This window comes from Solanum dulcamara, chromosome 3, assembly GCF_947179165.1.
Source record: "Solanum dulcamara chromosome 3, daSolDulc1.2, whole genome shotgun sequence".
In the NCBI taxonomy this organism is placed as follows: domain Eukaryota; kingdom Viridiplantae; phylum Streptophyta; class Magnoliopsida; order Solanales; family Solanaceae; genus Solanum; species Solanum dulcamara.
The window spans coordinates 15,800,001-15,809,319 of record NC_077239.1 but is presented as its reverse complement, the minus strand read 5'-3'; the positions used below and the strand labels follow the sequence as shown (position 1 = coordinate 15,809,319).

At 34.0% G+C, this 9,319-nt stretch overlaps 1 long non-coding RNA gene across 1 annotated transcript; it reads left to right on the top strand.

Annotated features, from left to right (window-relative positions):
* The first annotated feature begins 3,807 nt into the window (after positions 1-3,807).
* On the top strand, positions 3,808-4,254 carry LOC129881573 (uncharacterized). Its single transcript, XR_008765618.1, has 3 exons — positions 3,808-3,904; positions 3,985-4,135; positions 4,225-4,254. It is a non-coding gene; the product is annotated as an uncharacterized LOC129881573 (long non-coding RNA).
* Positions 4,255-9,319: the final 5,065 nt, after the last annotated feature.

The following is a 9,319-nucleotide window of genomic DNA, read 5'->3' as shown; positions in this document are numbered from 1 at the left end:
GTGAGGGAAAAGCTCAAAGATGGCTTGATCAAGACAGAATATGTTGGGACCAAGTTTCAGTTAGCAAACTTACTTATAAAGGGACTGGGACTAGCATAACATCAGTTTTTAATTGCCAAGCTAGGAGTTCTTGATGTCTTTCATCCTAGCTTGAGGGGGAGTATTAATGCCAATAGAATTGTGTATAGTCCAGCTGGACATTAGATGAAAAATAGTTAGTTATAACTAACTAGACACTCAACTCACATTGTTAGAAGTGAATATGTTATTTGAAGTTAGTTAAAGCAAAGTTAGTTAGAGCAAGTTGTTACAACAACTTATAGAATGAATTATATAAATAGTAGGACTGGGCATAAAATACCGAAAACCGAATTACCGAACTGAACCGGCTATTTCGGTATTTTGGTATTCGGTATTCGGTAATTCGGTTCGGTAATCGGTACCAAAAGTTCATAATTTCGGTATTCGGTTTCGGTTTCGATATTTATTTTTTTCCCGTTCGATATTTTGGTAAATACCGAATATCGTAATTAATATGACTAGTCCACTATTAATAGTCTATTATATGTGTTGGGCCTAAGCCCTTTATGAAATATTTTAGGGCAACCCAAATCCCTAACCCAATAACAACAGCCTAGTCCAACAACATTACAAGTTTACAACAAAAATCCATTTAGCTAGGGTTAAATGTTATTCTTTATTTCTGTTTCTCACTTTCTCTTCTTCTCAGTTCTCTGTTCTTCACTTCTTCTTCTTCTTCAGTTCTTCACTTCTTCAGTTCTTCTTCACTTCTTCTCAGTTTCTCACTTCTCAATTTTCGTCGTCAACTCGTCATCAGTCATCACTCATCAGTCGACAGTCATCGTCTCATGGGAAAGTAAAAAAAAAAAAAGTAGCTTCACAGGAAAGCAAAAGCTTTTTTGGTTATGGCTGAATCTTCTTCAACAAAATTGGTATAAGAAATTAGTGGCTTTGGAGTTTATCGGGAAGAGGTTCTGAAGGCGAAACAAAATTGGTAGAAGAAATTAGTGGCTTTGGAGTTAGTGGCTGATTTAGACGAGCTGAATTTTTTTGAAGCTCAGGCAAGTTTTCTTCCACCGGCGTTATTTGTATATCTGTTGAACATTGCTCTTTGTATGAAGAAAATGAAAAAAATCTAAAGTTTTGATCTTTTTGGCTTTTCCGCAAGTTTACAATTGCGCTAAACTCAATTTGGTTCTCGTTGGTAAGTAATTTGTTGATTCATTTTTCTGTGCAATTTCAGCATTTCTAAGCAGTTTAATTTGTTAAATTTGAACTTTTAATTCAGTTAGAAGTTATAACTTAAAAATCATGGGCTTTTTGCTTTTGGGCGTAGATGAAGTGAGAAAAAGTATGTGGTTCTAGACTTCTAGACTAGTTACTTGATAGATTGTTTAAGTATAGGGAAATTTTGGACTGTGTTCTGACTTCTGATAGCATTTGTTGTTAGAAAGTTGACTTTTAGAAGAGTTTTATTTATACATTTTTCCTGTTCTGTGTTCACAAGGAAAAGAAGCTAAGTGGTATAATTATAAGTTAATGGAAAAATCATATAGCAGCATTCTTGGTTCTCTATTTTTCAGTTTGTAATTTTAAAGTATTGAATACTGCATTTTCCAGTGTATGTATTGTGCTATGATAGGAAGAAATGAAGAATGAGATTGAATCTACATTACCTGATCAAAGTATCCTTCTTTGTTGCTTTGTTTCTTGCTTCCTTTCTTTCAAATGAAAATGATTGTTAATTTATGTCTTATAACATTTGTAATCTCTTCAATATTTAGATGGAAGATGAAACAAGTCGAACGACCAATGTCATTGGAAGCGCACCTTTGGCTCTTACCGAGTCTCTTGATTCAACAATGGAAGTTCAACAACATGCAGTGACAGTGAAGAGAAAAGCTATAGAATCAAGATCTGCTGCTTGGCCGCATTATGAGAAGCTCATAGAAGACGGAATTAATAAAGCTAAGTGCAAGTATTGTGGTAAAGTTCTCTTAGCTGATTCAACTAAAAATGGAACAAGTGGACTGAATAAACATTTGAAAACTTGTCCTAAAAATCCAAATAAGGTTAACAATTTCAATTCCAAGTACAAACAATCAAATTTAAACTTTCCCTTAGAAGGTGAAATGTGTGATGGGACAATTTGGACTTTTGATCAAGAGGCATCTCAGAGGGCTTTAGTTGAGATGTTAATCCTTGATGAACTTCCTTTTCGTTTTGTTGAAAAGGAAGGTTTTAAGAATTTTATGAAAAAAAACCAACCTTTATTTCGAGTTCCCTCCCGTAGAACAGTGACTAGGGATTGTTATCAAGTTTTTGGTGAAGAGAGACAAAAGTTTATGAAGTATTTGAAAGAAACATCACCGAGAGTTTGTCTAACCACAGACACATGGACTTCTATTCAAAGAATAAATTATATGTGTTTGACAGTACACTTTATTGATAGTGATTGGCTTTTGCATAAACGAATTTTAAACTTTCAGGTTGTTACTAGTCATAAGGGTGACGAAATGGCCCGTTGTATTAGTAAGTGTTTGCTTGATTGGAAATTGGAGAAAATAATCACTATAACTGTAGATAATGCTTCTTCTAATGATGTCATGGTGAAAGAGTTACACAAACAAATGGTTAATTGGGGGATCTAACATGAAATGTGGTAACCATCTTCACGTGAGATATATGGCTCACATTTTGAATCTTATTGTGCAAGATGGCATGAAAGAAGTTGGTCCATCGATCAAACGTGTTAGGCAAATGGTGAAATATGTTAGACAATCTCCCGCAAGGATTAGAAAATTTGAGGAATGTTGTGAACTAAAAAATATAGACAGTAAGAAGTCATTATGTTTAGATGTTTCAACCCGGTGGAATTCGACCTACTTGATGTTGGATGCTGCACAACATTTTGAGAGTGCATTTGATTACTTTGATCTCGAAGATGGTGGATTGTCAACTTATCTTGCTAATCATGTTTGTGAAGATGGAAGTGTTGCAGGTGTACTTGAAAGTGATGATTGGCAAAAGGTGAGAAATATGGTAATATTTCTTAAAAGGTTTTATGATTTAACTGAAAAGGTTTCAGGTTCACTCTACGTCACTTCTGCTGGTCACTTTGAAGATATAGTTGAGCTTCACAATCATTTAAGAGAGTGTATGGAAGACAATGATCCTTCTTTGGCAAAAATGGGAGAAAAAATGAAACAAAAGTTTGTCAAGTATTAGGGTGCTCCTGAAAAAATGAATAAAGTGCTTTTAATTGCCTCTATCTTAGATCCTCGTAACAAACTTGAGTATGTTGGCGACGCACTTGAGGATATGTTTGGAGATGAAAAGGGGAGTGAAATAAAAGATGAAATGGTGACTTACATGAAATCTATGTTTGAAGAGTATGTAGCAAAATTCTCTAATGTATCTCGACGCCCATCTACTCTCTCTGATTTATCAGGTCAGACATCGGATTCATCTATCTGTAACACTAGCACAAAATCAACAAAAGTAAGAAATAGGATCCAAATGAAGAGGAACAAACTAGATGGTACAGGTTTGGGTAGTAAGTCGGAGTTGGAAAGGTATCTTAGTGAAGAACTAGAGCCGACTGATGATGACGACAATTTTGATATCTTGTCGTGGTGGAAAGTTCATTCTCTTAGATATAAAATTCTTTCTGAGATGGCTCGTGATGTGTTGGCAATTCTAATTTCTAGTGTGGCATCGAAATGTGCCTTTAGCACCGGAGGCCGTATTCTTGATTCATTTAGGAGTTCTTTGACTCTGAAATTGGTGCAAGCTGTTATTTGTCTTCAAGATTGGCGTCGAAATGAGCCTTATCCCATAAATGTTGAAGAAGATTTTAATGATCTTATGAAACTTGAACTTGGTATATTTTTCAGTTTCGATATTTTATTTTTATATTTTTTTACTTTATTTAATTATTGACACATTTTAAATTCTTTTTAGCTATGGATGATATTGACTTGCATTGTTCAAGCTGAAAAACAGTAAAAGCAAATTTTGGACTCTATTTCCTCTGCTGCTACTGTGTCTGACTTCTGATTTTGGAGCTGCTTCAGGTGGTGGTGTTGTTGTGTGTAGTGTGCTGCTGCTGCAGGTAGTGTTGCAGCTTATGTTGTTTGTTGTTGTTGTGTGTTGCAGCTGAATCATTTTGTTGTTGTTGTTGCATGTTGTATGTTGTTGCAGGTGCTGTTGACTGTTGTTGTGTTGCTCCTGCTAATTATTGGCTTATTGCTGCTACAGTGCAGCCTGCAGGTGTTGTTGTTGCTGGTTTTTGCTTGTTTTGGTGGCTGTTGTAGGGACCTGCTGCAGGAGGTAGTGGTGTTGTGTGTAGTGTGCTGCTGCTGGGTGTAGTGTTGCAGCTTATTGCAGCTTATGTTGTTAGTTGTTGTTGTGTGTAGCTGTTGTTGTATGTTGTAGTTGTTGTTGCATGTTGTATGCTGTTGCAGGTGCTGTTGACTGTTGTTGCTCCTGCCAATTATTGGCTTATTGTTGCTGCAGTGCAGCCTGCAGGTGTTGTAGGGAGCTGCTGCAGGAGGTGGTGGTGTTGTGTGTAGCTGTTGTTGCATGTTGTAGCTGTTGCTGCATGTTGTATGTTGTTGCAGGTGCTGTTGACTGTTGTTGCTCCTGCCAATTATTGGCTTATTGTTGCTGCAGTGCAGCCTGCAGGTGTTGTAGGGAGCTGCTGCAGGAGGTGGTGGTGTTGTGTGTAGTGTGCTGCTGCTTGGTGTATTGTTGCAGCTTATGTTGTATTGTTGTTAGTTATTGTGTGTTGCAGCTGAAGGCTGAAGACCTTTGTTGTTGCTGCCTGTTGTTGCCTTTTAGTTTTAGGTTTTATTTTAAGATGGTTTGTGGCTACTTATCTTGTAAAAAAATTGCTTGCATTTGTGTTGATCTTATAAGATGCAGAAATTTGGGTATTACCGAATACCGTACCGAACCGAATTTTTATTTACCGATTACTGAATTACCGAATCGAAGTTTGAAAGTTCGGTATTTTGTATATACTTTGAATTACCGATTACCGAATTATCGAATCTAAAATTTGAAAATACCAAACCGAATACCGAACGCCCACCCCTAATAAATAGCTCTCAATGACAGCTGCAACATTTAGATGAATGAAATATTTTTCCTCCTTCTCTCTAATCAAATTCTCTCTAGAATCAATGTAGCTTAGCTTGTTCTATGTAGTTTCATGGATAGATTCTAATACATAGTACGGCGCATCACCTAACACTTTGGCGAGCCAGATCGAAGTCGTCAAACTGGCATCAATGGTAATTTTGCAATTATTTTTCACTCATATATAAATAGAAATCTGTGATGTAAAAAAGAGACTTTTCATAATTCAAAACATTCTCTACACTTTCTAGGTATTTGGGAAAGCTTGAAGAACAAGTAGCTAGGTTTGAATTAGATTGCTTTGATTTTCTACGTTTGGATTGTAATTCTACCGTAGATACAACAATTACCAAGTCTGAGACTAAAGAGAGATCAAAATCCAAACTTTCAACACACATAAACAAAATAGTTTAGCCAACATACAAAAAGACAGTATCAATCAAAAAAGTAAATATTCAGAGACAGCTGTTACACATGCAAACAACATTCATCTACTCCAACACAGCTCTTACAGGCTCAATTCTTATTTCAGCCTGTAGTAGATTCAATAAATAGTCAAAATTGTCGATAACTTCTAGATGTACCTTCTTTCTAATAGTGGTATTATTCCCTTTGGGTCTCAATCTGTTGAAAGAAGTAAATCGAAGAAGTTAGTTTAAAATACAGTATAAATCTACAGTAATCATAGGGGTACACAAATCTGTAAAGGGACGAATCTATGAAATTTCTGCAATCTCAAGTCAGAAGACATCTTCAATGATCTCGATTTATGGCACATGTGAGAAATATTTAGTCTCTAAGGTGAAATAGTTCCAAACATGAGGTAAAGAGTTCCAAGACTAGAATACTTATAGAAGAGTGTCCTTCTAAGTTTATTTGTTCGATTTCACGATTGGGAAGATGAGAAGAACTCCTTCATGATCAATTCTTCCAATGGTCATTCCGACAATCAAATTGAGGAACTAAAAGGAGAGCTGAAGAGTTTTTTGGACTTTCCTAAATGAAGATCGAACCGTGTGTGTATATGTTTATGTTTGTGTTTGTGTCGGGTCAGACCTCTTCTGGCTTCTATTTTGTTTTGTTTTGGTCCAATTTGGGTCGGGTTAAGTTCACAAATGGTCTTCATAAGGACTGATCTTGATATTTTGTGCCATAAGAAAAGCCTTACAATAGTCTTTATTTATTTAATGATAATTTGTTGGAAAAATTTGTCCTTCAAACCTATAAATAAAAGAAGTTTGTATTTTGATAACTAAATAATATTAAAAACGTTGTATGTTTTTCCAAATTTTTTTGTCTTTTTTTCTTCTTTTTTTTTGTTTTCCTTCTTTTTTCTTACGTTTTTTTTTCTCTTCCTTCTTTTTCATTTGTTTCTTTCTTTTCTTCTTATATTTTTTTTCCTATTTTTTTCTTTCTTTCTTTTTCATCATTTTTATTATTTTTGCTCATCTTTATTTTTATTTTTCATTTTTTCAATTATGGACTAAAAAAAATTATTTCTTTATATATTCTCTATTTTTTTTTAATAAAATTTATCCTTATATTGAAATTTCATGAGATGCTCAATAACTTTTGTCTTAAAGGCAATATTTAGCTCAAAAACTTTCAAAGAACAAATTATGTCCCATGTGCAAGAGTTGACACTATTTTATTGTATCTTGATTTATGAGATGCTCTATAATTCTGTCTTAGAGACACGATTTAGACCAAGAACTTCACAAGTTATGCCTCATGGAAAATACTTGACACTACTACATTGTATCTTGATTTTGCATATGCTCTATAACTCTTGCATTTTAGCCCAAGATCTTCCAAACAACATGTTAAGCCAATGGACAAGACTTGACAATATCACATTGTGTCTTGATTTATGAGATACTCTGTAACTATTTATCTAAAGGTAAAGACTTATTAGCTCAAGAACTTCCAAACAACAAGTTAAGTCCCATGAACAACACTTAACACTACGACATTATGTGATTTATTAGATGTTCTATAACTCTTTGCTTAGAGGCAAGACTTAGACCAAGAATTTCAAAGAACAAGTTACGCCTGGGCAACATTTTATATTATTTTTACCAAGTCTAACTTATGGGGAACACAAAAACTATTACCTTAGAGGCAAAACATAGCTCAGAGGTTAAAAAAATATATGATTCATGGGCAATATTTTACACTATTTCACTATGTCTTACTTATGAGTAGAGGTGGTAAATGGTTAGATCAGATTAAATTTGGATGAATTGAATATTTATTGAGTCAAAATAAATTGGATTACAATCCACTCATATATATGGGTAATTATGAATTTGGTCAAATATAATTTGGATAAAATGGTTCTAAACCGCTTTGATCTTTTTAAGTAAAAAAATATTAAATTAAAGATAAATTGTTAATACCCAACCATTACCACCCCATCCCATTCCTAAATTATTATTATTTTTAAAAAATAATTTTTCAGATAAAAAGAAATTTATTTTTTATAACCCCATACCTCTATATCCTACCCACTCTCACCCCACGCCACTTCCACCCCCCCCCCCCCACAATTTTTTAATAAAAAGATATTAAAAAAATAATTTGCCCATCATACCCTTCACCGCCACCCCCATATGTCACCCTACCCACACTCCATTACCATTGTTTGGTTAAAACAATTAAAATAAATTTCAAAAAAAATAGAATAAAATTTTCACCACCACCCCACCTCCACTTGGATCCCCTACCTCCATCCAAACCCCTACCTCCACCCCACCTTTAAAGTTTTTTCAAAGAAAAAAAAATTCAAAAACAAAAGTTTAATTTTTTTCACCCCCACCACCACCCTACCGCAATTTGGGCCCCTACTCCCACCCCATCCCCAATTTTAAAGAAAAAATCAAAAATTTCAAAACAAATGTTAATTTTTTCATCCCCACCTCCCTCTCTACCCCCACCCAGACCCCACCCACCCCCATATTTATTTTAAAAAAAGTCAAAAGATTTCAAAAAAAAGTAAATTTTTTTGTGCCCCCAACCCCCAACAATGACTTGACACTATCGTATCGTGTCTTGATTTATCAGATGTTCTATTACTCTTGCCTTAGAGACAAGATTTAGTCCTCATTTATTTTCATTAAGATTCATACGTCTAAATACATAGGGGAGGAATATATCCGAGAGGGCATAAAAATGTATCAGAAAGGAGATAAGACATACGGTTACATAGGAGAGTGATATATCTGAGAGGGAAGGATGTATCCAAGAGGAGGATATGGATGTATCAGCGAGAGGGGGTTGATGTATTCGAGAGGAGATTTTTGAATTTTTTTAAATGGTAGAGAATTTTAGAGATTATGGTAAAATAAAATATGTATTTAAGTAATTTTTCCATAAACAAATATACTTAATGGATGTATCAGCGAGAGGGGGATATGGATGTATCAGCGAGAGGGGGGTGATGTATTCGAGAGGAGATTTTTAAATTTTTTTAAATGGTAGAGAATTTTAGAGATTATGGTAAAATAAAATATGTATTTAAGTAATTTTTCCATAAACAAATATACTTAATGGGTTGAGATCTGAATAATTCAGGTTCAGATCCTTATTAAGTGCAAACAAATAAGGTCTTAGCCCTAGGTCTTTCAAAGAATAAGTCATACCCCATGGGCAAGACTTGACACTATTATCTTGTATCTTAATTTGTCATATGCTCCATAACTCTTGTCTTATAGACAAAACTTAGCCAAATGACTTTCAAAGAATAAGATACGCTCCATGGGCAAGATATGTTATTTTATTAGATACTTTATAACTATTGTCTTACAGATAATACTAATTAGCCCAAAAATTTTCAAATAACAAGTTAAGCCCCATGGATAAAGAGGGAAAAAATGAAAAAAAAAGAGAATAAATATTTTTGAAAAAATAGAGAAAAGAAAAATGAATAAATAAAATAATAAATGAAAGAAAAATAAATAAAGAAAAAAATGAATAAAAGATGTGTTGACACCCAATTTTGACCATCCACAATGCAAATTAGCTATCGAGTTTCTTTGACTTCGAACATTTTGAAATAATTAGCTTTTATAAAAATATATATATATTTTCATATTATTCTTAACTATTTTTATCTTTATATAAATTTTAGTATAATATACATATTTCTATATAAATA